Here is a 14,412-nt window from a genome sequence, read left to right on the forward strand (position 1 = left end):
GTATGTCTGCACGGATCAGACCCAAGCCCTTTGGACCTAAGGCTCTGAGCTGCTTAGCTAGGAGCTCAAAGCTGAGGAGACAGAGGCAGTTGTGTTCATAGGGCTGTGCACCAGGGACAGCTTACTTCAGATTGGCTCAGGCTCAGGAAATCCCACAGTGCCTGCCCCACTGTGCTAACGCTGTGCTTGCAGAATGGTAACCGATGGATAGAGGCATATAGGGATAGAGGCAGATAGGCTTCGGCAGCTCGGGGCCATGCAACAGCAGAGCACGCCAGGACAACCCCTTCCATTGCCCAGCCATCAGCACTGGGCCTGATGCACCCAGGAGATACTGCAGAAGGTCAAACTGGAATGGAGCTTTTAATTAAAATGGAAAAAGTATCATAGAATCATAGAACCACAAGGCTGGGAAGGACCTACAAGATCACCTAGTTCAACCATCCTCTCATTACTGTACTAAAGAGACAGAGGCTAAAGCCAGGTGGCCATGTAGCCACAGTTGCTGTCACCCAAGAACCCAATGGAAGTGAACTTGCAAATGGCGTTTCCTCAGTTCCCCTCTGTTTCAGTGGACCCACCATTTGGGTTTATTGGACCTCTCCAGAAATGTAATCTCACAGTAATCACTGAGTTCACAGACACCAGGAGAACAGGGTTCATAGATGTAGAAAAGGGGAGCAAACAAGAGATATCTGAGGTCAGATGTGGGGTGAGCAGAGCCCTGAACTCAAGATCTCCCAGTGATGCCGGGGATGTGGCAAATGGGGAGCTACAGAAGCAAATCCCAACCAGGTACGAGGAGCAGAGCTTTTACTGGAGATCTGGATGAAGTTCTCAATGCTTTAACCCATTCTTCTCCCAAACTCATCCATGTCCCTCAGTTGAGCTGAAAGTATTAATCTTGCACCTGAAACCTTCCATTTCTGATAAGAAATGTGTGTGGGGGTTGGGAGGGAGGAACAGAAGTACGAGGAGCAGAGGGACGCCGTGCTTCAATGAGCATCAGAGGCTCCTGAGCTCTGGTATTGACACCATGTTCTGCTGGAAGGCAAAGGGCCACGCTACTCATTTCTGTGCTCCTGAGGATGGGAAGTGGGACCCAGATGGAAGGAGGGGACACAGAGGATCCTCATGACTGCTACCAATATCAAAGGGGCTAAGAAAAGGAAATCCCCTCCTGCTAGTCTGTAACTCCTCATTTCCCAAACCTAAAGCTACTTTAAAGATGAACCTTCCATGCTCTTACACCAAGTTCATTACTACTTGAATCCTCATGAACTCAAGCAGGAGGAGCAGCAGGCTTTGGCCCGTCTGATTTTTCTAGAATCATTCCAAGCAATGACAGAAAAGTGAAGGAGGAAGGAAGTAAATATCCTGCCAAAACACCAAAACATCTTTCAAACAAAGTAACTGCACTGAAATGTGCTGTTTTATTTTCACTCTGTGCTTCCAAAGCATTTCCCTTCTCTCCCTGAATGATAACGGGCATAAAAATTAAATATAAATTCTCCAACAAAAAGCAAAATGCACTGAAGAGTAATAAATCACCGGGACTGGATGGCATTCGGAGGAAGCTGGGGGAAGGAATAAAGGATGAAATCGCATAGATACTGACTAAGATGTATCACAGACCCTTAAGAAAACCCACAAGAACTCATCTCCAGGGCTGAGGGTTCAATGGAGCAGGCTGAATTTTGATAAAGCAGCAAAGGGAACTTGCAGAGCGAAGCAGCAGAGGTGGCATACAGAGCAGTCCCAAGCAGCACGGAGAGACTCATCTGGATCCCATCCCTGCTTTATGTGGCAATGAAGTCCATAGAAAGGCTGAGATCGTGCGCCAACCATGGCCCAGTGTGCTGGCACTGACAGCAGGGTCAGCTGGGGACTCCACAGAAGACAAAGTGGGACTGGCCCTGTGCTGCACTGGGGACATGGGACACGGCCATTTCTGAACAGCAGCTGTCATGGGCTGAATGCTTTCTCACCTGATGACCCGAGATTCCTACATCTGCATTTCCAATAACCTGAAATGCTCCCTGGGGCATCGTACAGAAGCACAATATTCTGGAAACACTATAGATCAGCACTCATTTTCTTCTTCTAAACAAGATCACCTTTAGTTCTGCAGGCACCTCCTACTTCATTAAACTTAAAGATCTTGCTCCCCAGGGGTTTCCTCCTCAACAGGGGCAGGAAATGAAAAGACAGAAATGCAATTTAATTGGGGATGAAGCTTCATCTTTACGCCTCCTATCATCATTACGTGTCATTTACAAACAAGCAATGGAGCAGGTGTGAAATGGCACCAGCTCCGGATGCACATAAACAAGGTTGACACCACCAGTATGTCTCAGCGAGATTCAGATGGTGCAGCTTGAAAACTCATTTTCCCTTAAAAAGATACAGGATAGAAGAAATGGCAGCTTTACAAAGCCCAGTGGTGTGAAAAGGAGCCGATTCCAGCACCTTGTAAAACCTTCCTGGTGCAGGGCTAATGATGGTGAACTGCAATGATGACTTGGCACTTGCCTTCATGTGACACAGAGGTGCCAACAGCAAAACTGCTGCTCCTGCTTCTTCCTCTACAGTAATGACTTTGCCTGCCCGTTCCCTGCTGGATGAAGCATCGGGCTCAGCTTGATGCATCCTCTTCTGCTTGCAGGTGATAGTGCAGCTCACAACTCCAGGTGTGACACTGAAGGAGTCGAGGTGGATGGGAGAGGGCTCTGCTCTCCCTCTGGTTGTCCAAGCCCTTTCTCCATGCCACAGGACTAAGGACCAAAGTGATGAAACTCTTGTCGAGGCACTAATGAGGATTCAGGTGGGCATCCAACAGAGAGCAGAACCAAGGAGGATCAAGGAGAACTCTGTGTTTCCAGGTTACTGGGCTGTTTGCTGGCTTGGTTTCATGTGACAGCATGTATCTCCTGAAAAGGCAATGAGTGCAATGCGAGATCTCCAGCCTTTGTGCCTTTCATGATGGTACCGGTAACACCTTGGATATAAATAGTCAATTTTCCTCCTAACAAATGCCATTTCTGTATCTCCGCCTATGGGAGATGGGAGTGAACCGTGTTAACTACTGCACTCTAATTAGCAGCTGCCCATCGTTTTCATTTTAAGCAACACACCAGTGCAGTTTTGTTCTTCCAGTCCTCCTTTAATGTCGCATTTTCCCTGTGGTGGATCAATATTCACATCCCCTCAATGGAGCTCACCTGCTCACCCAGCCCTGGGCCGGGGCTGCACAGCAGCTGAGCAGATCAGACGCTCTCATTGACTGCATTAGCAGAGCCCAGCTTTGCATCGTGCCTTCCCTGCAGGAAAGCAGAGCAAGAAGCTGAGCTCTTTCCGTAATTGAGACATGAAATTCTAAACCACCTCCCAGCCACGGCCGGGCTCAGGGACAGGTCAGTTTTCCTGCTCCACTTCAAGGGACGCAGACACGGCTCTTTGCTGCTGCTAATTTTAAATCACGTCTCCATCTTCTGCCTATAAATTCTCTCCTGCTGTCAAAGGGTGAGCAGGCCATCCAGAAGGCTATTTTTCACAACTCTGTTAATCCGGGAGCACCTTTCTGCCTCCTCCCAGCATGAAAACGCTGACAACAGAACTAGGGGTGGCTGCAGGAGTGCAGGCTGTGCATGGGGAGCACTGCCCTTCATGGGGCAGCAGGAATGCAGGAGCCCAGGATCAGTTCCCAGCCCCTCCTCAAAGCCCTCTGCTCAACCTTGGCCTTCTCAGCCCCACCTCTGCTATCTGTGGCTTAAAGGCACCTCCCACAGGTGGTCTTGCAGATGAATTAATGCTTGTCTTACAAGTAATCTGTTAGAATGGGTATGACAGCCCTGTTAGAATAAAAATGGGTATTTTTCCCCTTGCTTCACCACTGGCTTTAGGAATGAAGTCGGGGATGACTGTAATCCGTTATGTCAAGGGTTAGGGCTGAGCTTTTTACAAGATTTGTGCATGCTCAACTCCAGGATCTTCTCCCCCATCACCTGCTGTCATTTCTTGGTGATAAACAGCCCTAAGAAGGAGCAGCTGCAGGGAGCAGAGTGAGGTGGGACCCTCAGGAAAGCAGCTCCCACCCCAAGGAGCCATCAGATGGGATGGAGGGCTCAGCCATGGGGACAAGGGCTTGGGACCAACCCTCTCTTTGCAGGCAGCAACATGGAGCTCAGCCCTTCCCACTCCTCCAGGGATAGCCCTGGCCTGGAAGCAGCACCCAAACCATCTCCAATCCCATTCCCAGCAGTGGTTCCCCCCATCTCTAAAGCCCCAGCAGACAAAACCCACCAGAGCAAGAGGTGCTGCTGAATCACAGCGCAGCAGGAGCCCATGGAGACAGCAGACACCCCAGCCATGGGGATAATTGGCTTACACACGTTTAATCCCTGCACCCAGTGATCAGCTCAGTTCAGTGTTTGATTTCCTACAGGTCCAGTCCAGCAGGTCGGCCATTGTTCTGCTCCATTCTCTCACTCATTTATATGTATATTATCCACTCTCTAAATCATCTGTAATAGCTTCTTTACTCACATGCCCTCCCTTCTCATTCCAGCACCATCGGCACAAGGCAGGCTGCAGATATGAAGAGCCTGACATTTCCCTTTTGAGTCATTTGCAGCGGATTTCTTGCCTGTTTGATGTAGTCGTTTTGTTCTCGGCACTGATGTGACATTAATTATTTTTAAATATTCTTATCTGTTACACACAGCTCTGTTTAGATAAAGGTCAGTGTGTGAACCCCCTGACAGCACTCGTCGCTGCCATGCTCTACAGCCAATTTGTCATTCCCTGCCTTCAATAGCCTCACCTTAGTTGCAGTCCACTTTCCCGTTAATTCAGGCACAGTGGAGAGCCAATAAAAAATGGGAAATATCTCTACTGCTCAGATTGGCACTTGGGTAGGAAATTATTACCTTGAGCAGTACCAGGTCAGGTAAGAGTGCCCATGCAAATCTAGCAGCAGTCTCTTATGAAGGAACCTTACTGCTGCCCCCAGAACTCACATGTACTTCTCTAAATGAGAGCCAGCTGAGCCTGACACAGCAGGGTCAGTCCTCGGGATGGCACACAGTGCCTTCTCCTAGGTCAGCCTGCAGTGGGATAACTGCATCAGCACAGAGATGGAGCGTGGCTGAGGTTGGAAGGAACCTCTGGGCCCACCTGGTCCAGCCCCTCCAGCACACACAGGACCACGTCCAAAAGCCTTTGGAGGGGACAACCAAACAGTTCCAGTCCCTGTGCCAGTGCTCCATCACCTGGATATGGGATGGATCCCCTGAGCCTCCTCCGCTCTGGGCTGAGCAGCTCTCAGTTTCTCCTCCAACCCCTTTACCATCGCAACGGTCCTTTGCTCTCTCCATTAGCTCTCTCCTTGTGATGGCACCCATGGGTTTTGGATAGTAATGGAGAGCCAACCACCAGGCAGGAGACACACACCAGCTGTAGGACACCTGCCCGGCTGGAGCAGCACTGCAGACATTCATTCCACTTGGAGCAGCAGTGCCGTGAGTCCCAGAACAGCCAGAACGAGCTGTGACCTTGAGTGGCTCCCCCAGGAGATAAGGTGGTCATCCAATCTCACATAGACCCACGTCAGCAAGGCACGAACAACAGCCTGCAGGACACTGAGCCCACAGCAGTGGGGAGCGTCACAATTCCAGGCTCATCTTACACAGCTCCTGGGATAAGTGTCAGGGCTGGCAGCCCCGGGTGCCCCCATAAAACCTATTTTACCGTTCAGTTGAAATGTATGAGCTTTTACGTCTCCATCCAAAGTGCTTCGGCGCGCAGCTTCCCTCCAAGCACACAAATAGCCCTAATTACATCAAGGGAACTGTTCGGATGCTTAAATTGAAATCCGTGCTGAAGCGAGCGTAGGAATGAAGCCTGTGGTAGAGAAAAAGGGAGGGGTAAAGAGGGCAGTGAGCTGAGCCTTCAGCCCCACAAAGCTGGGGAGCAAGGGGATGCAGGAGGAGGAGTGGGTACATGCAAAGGTGAGCCTGGCCCAGGCAGGGCTGCTCCTGCCCACCCATAGCAGAGGAGCATCGTGACCAAATGCACGGCGCTCGCTTCAGCACTTTCCAAAATGGAAAGCATTTGATCAGTTATTCAAAGTGACAGTTAATTTTACATTGTGCTAAATCGTCTTCTGCTTTTATTTAGAAGGGAATAAACTCCCTCCCCCGGCCCCCATCTTCTCTGTGTAAAACACAAAAAAACATCACGTTCTGCTGAACGTAAGCAAGCAGCTCTTCTTCTCTATTCCTTTGTATACAAGCAAGATAAAAGACAGAAAGGTAAACTGTTTGGGGCCCTTCAGTTCTAGATTCAAGGGACGAGAGCTCACAGCACCATAAATCTCATGGGCTCTGTCACAGCCCAGGGGGACTTTATTCAGCACAGCCACCAACAAGGTCTGCTCCAAAGCCACATTCACAACCTGGGTACCCACAGCTTAGTTACACCAGTGAGAGGGGAAAAGGAGTGTGCTGACCAACACCTCCCCTTCTCCCAGATAGGACATGATGAAGGCTGAGGGCTGGATTCGTGTGTTCAGAAAGGTATGAGCAACCTCAGGTCCTCGCCAGCTTTGGGGACAGGGTGTCCTGCAGCTAAAAATACAGAGACAAGTCAAAAGTCAAGGCTAGCAAAAGGTGATGGTAGGGTGGCTGAAGACAAAAACAGAGCCTGTTTATTTATTTAGCCAGTGACCAGCTTGCAAGAGAGACTGAAACGCCCTCACACATGCTGCTTGCATGACTGACAGGCTCCTGCCAGCTGGAGGAGTCCAATTTCTCAGGCAGACCCAGGGGTTCCCTCTCCCCATCCCTCTCTGCAGGCTCACAGCCTTTCCTCAGGTTATTTCAAGCTGTGGCACCGAGCAGGACAGCAGGCAGGAACCCAGTGAAATGGCACGGGATGGAAACAGGGTTGTGCTGACACAATGCTGGAGCACCAGGGACTCATTAGGAGCTGCTGCTGCATTATCCCTATGTGCAGCCGGTAAACTCCAAGCTCCTATATGATCCCTGCCCAGATTTGTCATGAGCTTGGGGCATTCAAGCTGTAAGTCCTTCCCAGAGGCTCCATCACTGACAGTGATGTGCTGGGACGTGTCATCACCTCATTGTGCAGCACGCTGCAGCCTGCTGTGCCATGGGTCCTGTCCCACTGCTGCGGGTGCTACAGGGCCAGAGGCAAAGTGTGCAGGTCTACTGCCAAAAGAAAGGGGACACGACTGGCAGGTTGCAGCCCTATGGGATGGGGATGGTGTTTGAGCCATGGCTGAGGCAGCCACACTGCTGGCCACAGCTGTACAACACCAGCGTCAGTCCCAAGGTGTTGGGATGTCTCTTAGAGCTGGGCCTGGGGAACAGCCAGGCACACAGATGACATCAGGGCACCTTCATTGCACAGCCAACCACCGTCCTGTTCCTCCCAGCAGGACACTGCATCCCTGTGCTCTGCAGGATGCTGTGGGTACTGGGGCACACGGGATACAGAGAGGACTGCACAGGCACCAATGTGCACAGACCCATCCCAACCAAATTATTAGCAAACCACTTTAACACAGTGGATGGAACAACCAACTGTGCCACCTGAGACACAGCCACCACCAGCAGCCATCTATCAGCTGTAAGCAGGAAGCCAGGCAAACGTGGCCAGCTTCCCCCAGGGCAGGGCTGGGTATCATGATCCAGGGCAGGATTTTATCCGGGCTCCAGAGCTCAGACTTGCCAAGATGCCACAAGTACCTCTGTAATAATTATGTGACACCTCATCCAGAAGACATCACTAATGGTGAGGCCTCACAGGGCTTCTTGTGGCACCACAGCAATGCAGGGCTGGAAGAAGCAAGAATCACACACTTCCCAGCCCTGTGAAACCACCGAAGATCCAATATGAGCTCAATGAGCACAGAGACCCAAGCAACAAGATGGGAGATGCACTTATGACGTGCTGTTATCCTGGTTGGAAGTTAAAATGGCTGTGTGCATTTGGCTCCTTCCAGCCATCACAAACGAGGGAAAAGCTGCCACCAAGACATAGCCATCAAGCATTGCAAGACGGCTCTGGAGCAGGCTCTATGCCAACCTGAGCCTTCATACTGCACTGCTCAATTTAATTTGTGTTACTTCATTAACCTCAATGGATTTACACCCGAGACCAGTGCTGAAAAAAAATCAATTATCTGTCTATTTAACCTCATTGCCCTGATATTATTCCTTCTGTCCCATATATCCCCCCTCCTATAGCCAAGCTCCTGCAGACCTATCAGAAACAAGGGTGCTGCTGAAGGACCAACTGCACTCTGCACTACAGCAAAGCACAGAGTCCACATTGCTTCTGCAAGAGTGATTCCTACCAAAAGCTGCTGCAGAAACATTAATAGAAAGCTCCACTCACGCCAACAAGTGCATTTGTTCCCTGTAACCTCTTATATGAATGCTGCTGGGGCTGCTATGAGTATTGCAATGGAGATGGTGGCCCTGGGGGGTGAGGGGGTCTCTTCCCACCCCACCCTACAGCCTCTCCCATCCCCTTCCTGCGGCACAGGCATCTCCAACACCCAGCACTGACCTCTTGGTGCCACGCACAGCTCAAGCCAGGCAGGTGTACATTAATTCCAGGCTAAATTGGATGGTTTGTTGTACACAAGCAATTTCTTTTTTTTCCCCTTAATGAAATGGGTGTATCATTATGATTAGGCATAGCCGTTACATGCAGCCTTTAATTAGATTTGTGTAATTAGGAATTGGCCAAATTATTTCAACACAGTGGAAAATATACTGCTTGACAGGGTTCTGTAACACTGCAGCAGGCTTCCAGGTTATAGCTGACCCATAAGCTGAAACAAATGACAGCTCTGATTCTGAGCCATCACATGGAGTGTGGAACTCCAAACTTTGGGCAGTTTTTTTTGCACAGCTAAGAGGGTTGATCCTGCTGGAGTTTGCTGCTCACATCTTCCCCTGCACATCTGGGGAAGCTGCTAAAGGTCCACGTTCAGAGGGAACAACTGCATTTATCTATATGGATATAAGACATAAGGATATCTTGGAGCCTCTGTATGTGCATGTGAGAGAAACTGAGTTCCCTCCTGGCCTCCTGTCAGAAACATCATTACTCCTCATCTCAGCACTGTCCTCAAACTACTGTGTCTCCTCAGAGCGATACCCTCATTCTCTCTGGGATCCCTGGGTACCACTGCCTCTATAGCAGAGGAGGTGATTAATTCCAGGACAGCTCAGCCACCACAAAAACCACCAGCAGAAAACTGGGACAACACAGTTCAGTCCATTGTACCTCACTAGATATTCCTGCAGACAGAGGCTTCTCCCTGAACCCACTCTTGCTTGAAGGAATGTTTCTACATTGCAAATTAACACCATCCAGCCTTGTGCTGACGGAAATGCTGCATAACTCACATTGTAACCCCATGTCTTCCCATATGGGTTCCTTCCCTTGGATGTGAAGTGCTTCCTGGTGCTTCAGCATGTCCCCTCTCTGTGCCATGGTGAGCAGCACCAATGTACCTCCACACCGACCCACCCCACTGGTTCCTGTTTTCCACTAAAGTGCTCACTAAGACCTTTGGTTGCTCTGGGATGACATCTCCAAGCCTAACAGGTGCTCTATCCTTTCTATGCAAGCAGCTCCATGCTCTCTGCAGCTCCCAGCATGGCTATGGCAGGGGCTGAGCTCTGCTCTCCCTGCTGCATCACAGCTTTAAGAAGACTCCTTGAGTCTCCATCCTGAAGATGAGCTCTGCATGGGCTCAGCTCCAGCTCTGCAGAGTTACAGCAGGGCCTGAGAAAAGCTGCACAAGACAGAAAGTGCAGCCCCAATCTGTGGAGATGACAAAGCTCCCTGGCAGCCTTCTTGCAAGTTTTCCCACTGCATTGCCTCTCTCAGGCAGCAGCAGCACTGCACTGGCTGGGAAAAGAGGGAGCATTATAAAAGCAAGAGGGATACGCAGCTAAGATACAGGGATAAGAGCATTTGAGTAAGGAGCACTTCAAAGTAGCTCCTTCACAAACACATGAAGGACCCCTAACAGATGTTTGCAGTCATACCTGGAGCTGATTTAAACAAAATGTTTATTCTCACAACCAGATGAGAGTCAAATTAGGAAGCAAAACCTCTTCCCCTTCCTCTTCCCAAGCCTCCCCCAGGCACACAGCCCCTGCTGCTCCCACTCCTCCCAGCCCTGTCTGCAGGAACCAAACTGCTTCCCACCTGCAAGCTTTCAGCCCACAAGAGCTCATTTGCTCATTGCAATCACACCGCAGAGCGACTCTCAGAAGCCCTCCAACTTATCGGGCCAATCACAACTAAGCAGCACCGCTTGAATTTCAAACATGTTTTCTTTTTAAGTTGAACAACTCCGACGGCTCATCATCCAAAGCACTTGGAAAACAAGTCTGGGGAAGATAACAGGAAGGAATTCCTTACTGTGAGGGTGGTGAGGTGCTGGCACAGGTTGCCCAGTGAGGCTGTGGATACCCCCCCCTCCCTTGCAGCACTCAAGGCCAGGCTGGATGGACTGTGAGCAAGCTGGTGTAGCGGGAGGTGTCCCTGCCTACAGCAGGGGGATGGAATGAGGTGATCTTAAAGTCCCTTCCAACACAAAGCAGTCTATGATTCTATATGAAAAAGGAAAATGAGCTTGAGGGAAATAAATAAAATATCAGAGTGTAGCAATGAGGTGTTCCCAGCATCAATCTGATCCACACACCTGAGAAGGACCTGCCAGCTCTGTGTGTATTATACCTGAGAATATACACAGGCTATGCAGGCATTCAAGCTCTCAGAACTCCATGCCTGTCTCTCCAGTGCTCAGCTTACAGCCTGGAACCTGAGCCTGCCTGCTCCTCCCCTGTGTCCCAAGGCAGCCCTGCTCCTCACTGCCTGCACAGCAATCAGGGCACTGCAGGACAGAGCCAACAACCACTGCTGTCCTGCACACCAGACATTCCTCTCCTAACACACAGAAGCTCACATCTCACCATATCACGCTTCCTGCTTGATTTAAGGATGAGCATCATAAAATGGCAAGTGCTTTTCAAACTGGTATGCTCTAATTGAGAGCCCCTTGCTTCCACCAGAGACCATATGAAATCACTTAGAGACACCACAACGTTCTAATATGCGAAATACAAACATGAGAACACCCCTGGCACAAAGTGCAGTTTGAGACCAGCTGAATTTACCAAAAGAGCTTTGGAATGAAGCTTCTTCTTGCAGCTCATCACTTTTACTGCAGGTTGCAGGCATGGAAGTTGCAGAATCATATATATTTTATGAAAAAGATGTCATTCAGTGTCTCTTTTGGAGTGATTACACGAAACAATCCTGTGATTGCTAAGTACTGATTTACCCAAAAGAGGGTGGCAATGAACAAAGGGCAGATGGTTATATGGTGAGGGATAACTGCATGCTCTGAACAGCACATCCCACGTGGTGGGGAGAAGCAATGCCACAGGGCTGCCAGGACAGGTCTGTAAGGCAAACTTTATTTGCTATTTCAGCATGCTCAGGAATTTCTTGTTTGGCAGGGAGGGTTGTTTCCTTTCATTGCTGCCCACACTCAAAACAGCCACCGGTGGTGAAAAGGCTCACCAACCTGATATGACCCCAGCAGCCCATCTGAATGTCAGATCTCAGAAGGAAATGCCAGCCCCTTTTTCACCACAACACACGCTTTACCTGCAAGACAAGCCCTACTACTCCAGGAATCACTGTAGTCCCGTCTCCAGCCCTGGTTTCTGCACAATGCACAGCCTATGAAGCAACTTGAAACTTCCATGAAATCCAAACCATGAATTGCTCACAAAGCCTGATGACTGTGCAGCAGATTTAGCAGATGCTTTGAGTGCAGGGAACCTACGGAATGCTCCAACTTCAGCTGCAGCCTTTCCCCTGTTGCTTCAAAGTGGGACCTTGCCATGGACAGCCCCACAGCACTCTGCCCTTATGAACCCCAAGGGTCCAGACAGCTCAGACAAAGCCAAAACACTGAGGAAACTGCAGCAGCCCTCAGCTTGCTGGCAGCTTCCAGCTGGGTCCCTTTGGTTCAATGTACCAACACAAAAAAGGTGTAACCCTACCAGGACAGGCAGAGGTCTCTATGCACAGAGGGAACATCCTGAGTCTCACATCCAATGCTTTGGAGAGGGTCTTAGCAGTCCAATATCAGCTTCTCTCCCACAAGAGATATCTACCAGGACTCTAAAAGATCTAAATGGGGTCCTGAGCTCTTCCCTTTGTCTGAGCAGATGCCAGCCTAGATGTTCAACAGCTGTAGCACTTCCCTCCCTTCTGCCAGCACTCCAATCCCCCCAAGCCCCTCACTTTTGGCAGCCTGGCTTTTCAGGCTCCTCAGCACATAGCAGCTCCCATCAGTTTTGTACCATGCAAAGACAGGAACTGGGGTCCTAGAAACATCACAACAGGGTGGCACATACAGACCCTGCTGCCATTCTCACAATGACAGCCTTGCTGTGTCCTTAAACGTAAGTGCAGGAAGATTAATGTGAGTTTGGAGATGCAGATGGGACAGCCCTACTCAGCAAGGGACCGGGCACATCATCCCTGTGGGGATACCAAGTGTGCACCACCGTGCTGTCTTTAGGGAGAGCAGGATGCCAAAGCCAGGCACATGGCTGCAGAGCCAAACTGAAGACTCACAGCAAATCAGGGAGGTGTAACATCATGACAATGAGCTGACAGGTTCAAGCATGGCTCCTTACTGCTGTGCTCTGTGAGATGTGCTCATAGCACTGTGCCTTTCAAGGACCATGGTCCCAACCAACTTCCCTGGCAGTCCTGTCTCACAAGAGAGAAAGCAGCAACTTTCCTCACCACCTCTGCTCTAAATACACACAGAGCACACCGTGTGTGTGAGGCACACAAAAGCAGCTGTAGGACATCTGATCCCTTGATAAAATCTTAGTCATGCTCCTGGAATGAGAGACACCAAGTAAAGGAGAAGGAACATTTGCACCAAGGAGGTATTGGTGCCCCTGCAGATGGGAACTGCAATTGTGCACAAGAACAGAGGGTTTTAGCTGCCAAGGAGGAAAAAAATAACCAAATCTAAAGCACTGTAACAGGGACTTTTGCTAGTTCCAAATCATTATTTACTCACCAGATCAATACACAGACCAGGAGCGCTTTGCCCAGTGAGAGGTACTGCTTGAATGAGGGTCTCTGGGGCAACGTAAAGGAAAAAATAGCCAAAAAAGATATTGCACTATCAGACTGAAGCATCTGCTGATAGAGTCGGCAAGTGAGCAGGGAAAAGGAGTTATAAGCTTGCGTTTGCTCTCAATTTTTCTCCTGGTGATTGATGGACAGAGGGCTGCTGGGGTTAGGCAAGAAGAGGAAAGGCCTTTCTCTGCAGCAGCACACCAGAATTCAAAAGGAAGGTCAGGATAGAGCCATATGGGCGATTCAGAGGTCCATGCACATACCCTCTGCTTGGCAGAGCTAAATGAGTCTGAATAGAGCTTGTAATGCTGCTTCTTCAGCAGGAGCTCCCTCCAGGACCACCACCCAGCCCTGCTCTTACCAAAGCCCAGTATCCCACTCTGTCTGCAATCTTAACTCCCAGTTATACATGACAAATAAAGAACATCTGAGATAAACCCGTTAGCTCCAGAAAGCCTCTTCCTTAGCACAGCAGGAAGACCCATCCTTCACTAGCATGGATGGCAAGGTGTACCCTTTCTCATCCTCAGAACAGCAGCCAGTATCATAAAAAGAAGGAGCAGAAACAGAGGCAGCATCTGACCCAGCATCTCCTGGCATGTAGGCATGCAGCCCAGTAGCAAGGATGCACACATGTATTTCCCCCTCAGCAGGAACAAGGCCTCTATGCACCTCCTCCTTTAGGGACTACAAGCAATTACACATAGCAGAAGCAGTGTCTGCATCCCAGCACCACATCTCTGTGCTGCCCACAGTCTCTGGATCATACCTTCCAGTTGTCATTTGTGTGCAGTCACAGGCTCTTCAAGCACAGGGTGGTTTTTTTGCTGTCACACTGTTCAGACATCAGCAATACAGGCTGGTCACCAATGGAACTCCAACTGTTTTCCCAAAGGAGGCTGTCAAAGCAGCCAAACTTCTCAAAGGCTGTATCCACACTGTAGAAAAAATATATCCTTAGGATGCTGATGGCATCAGGTCCCACAAATGACCCAACTGAGGCACCAATTGGTGAGCACCACCCTTCCTACCCTGCCCACAGCATCCTTCTGAACTGCACACAGGGCAAAGCTCTACTACACAAGATTCATAGGCCTGGGTCTCCAGTTGGAGTGTGCCTGCACCCACCTGGGTACTGCAGGATATGCCTGCAAAAGGATGAATTCTTGTTTGCTGTCGTCCTTG

The 14,412-nt window shown here is 49.8% G+C and overlaps 1 protein-coding gene across 4 annotated transcripts in view; it reads right to left on the minus strand.

The window, feature by feature from the left end:
- Positions 1-14,412, minus strand: part of RALY (RALY heterogeneous nuclear ribonucleoprotein) — a 93,771-nt gene that overhangs the window by 60,531 nt on the left and 18,828 nt on the right. The window contains exon 1 of one of the 4 annotated variants that reach the window (XM_015881355.2): positions 13,997-14,121. The exons of the other annotated variants lie outside the window; for them this stretch is intronic. The gene's annotated coding sequence lies outside the window, so the exon portion shown is untranslated. Of the gene's footprint in view, positions 1-13,996; positions 14,122-14,412 lie in introns of those variants that run through there. 4 annotated transcript variants of the gene reach the window in all.

Source organism: Coturnix japonica, chromosome 20, assembly GCF_001577835.2.
Source record: "Coturnix japonica isolate 7356 chromosome 20, Coturnix japonica 2.1, whole genome shotgun sequence".
NCBI lineage: Eukaryota > Metazoa > Chordata > Aves > Galliformes > Phasianidae > Coturnix > Coturnix japonica.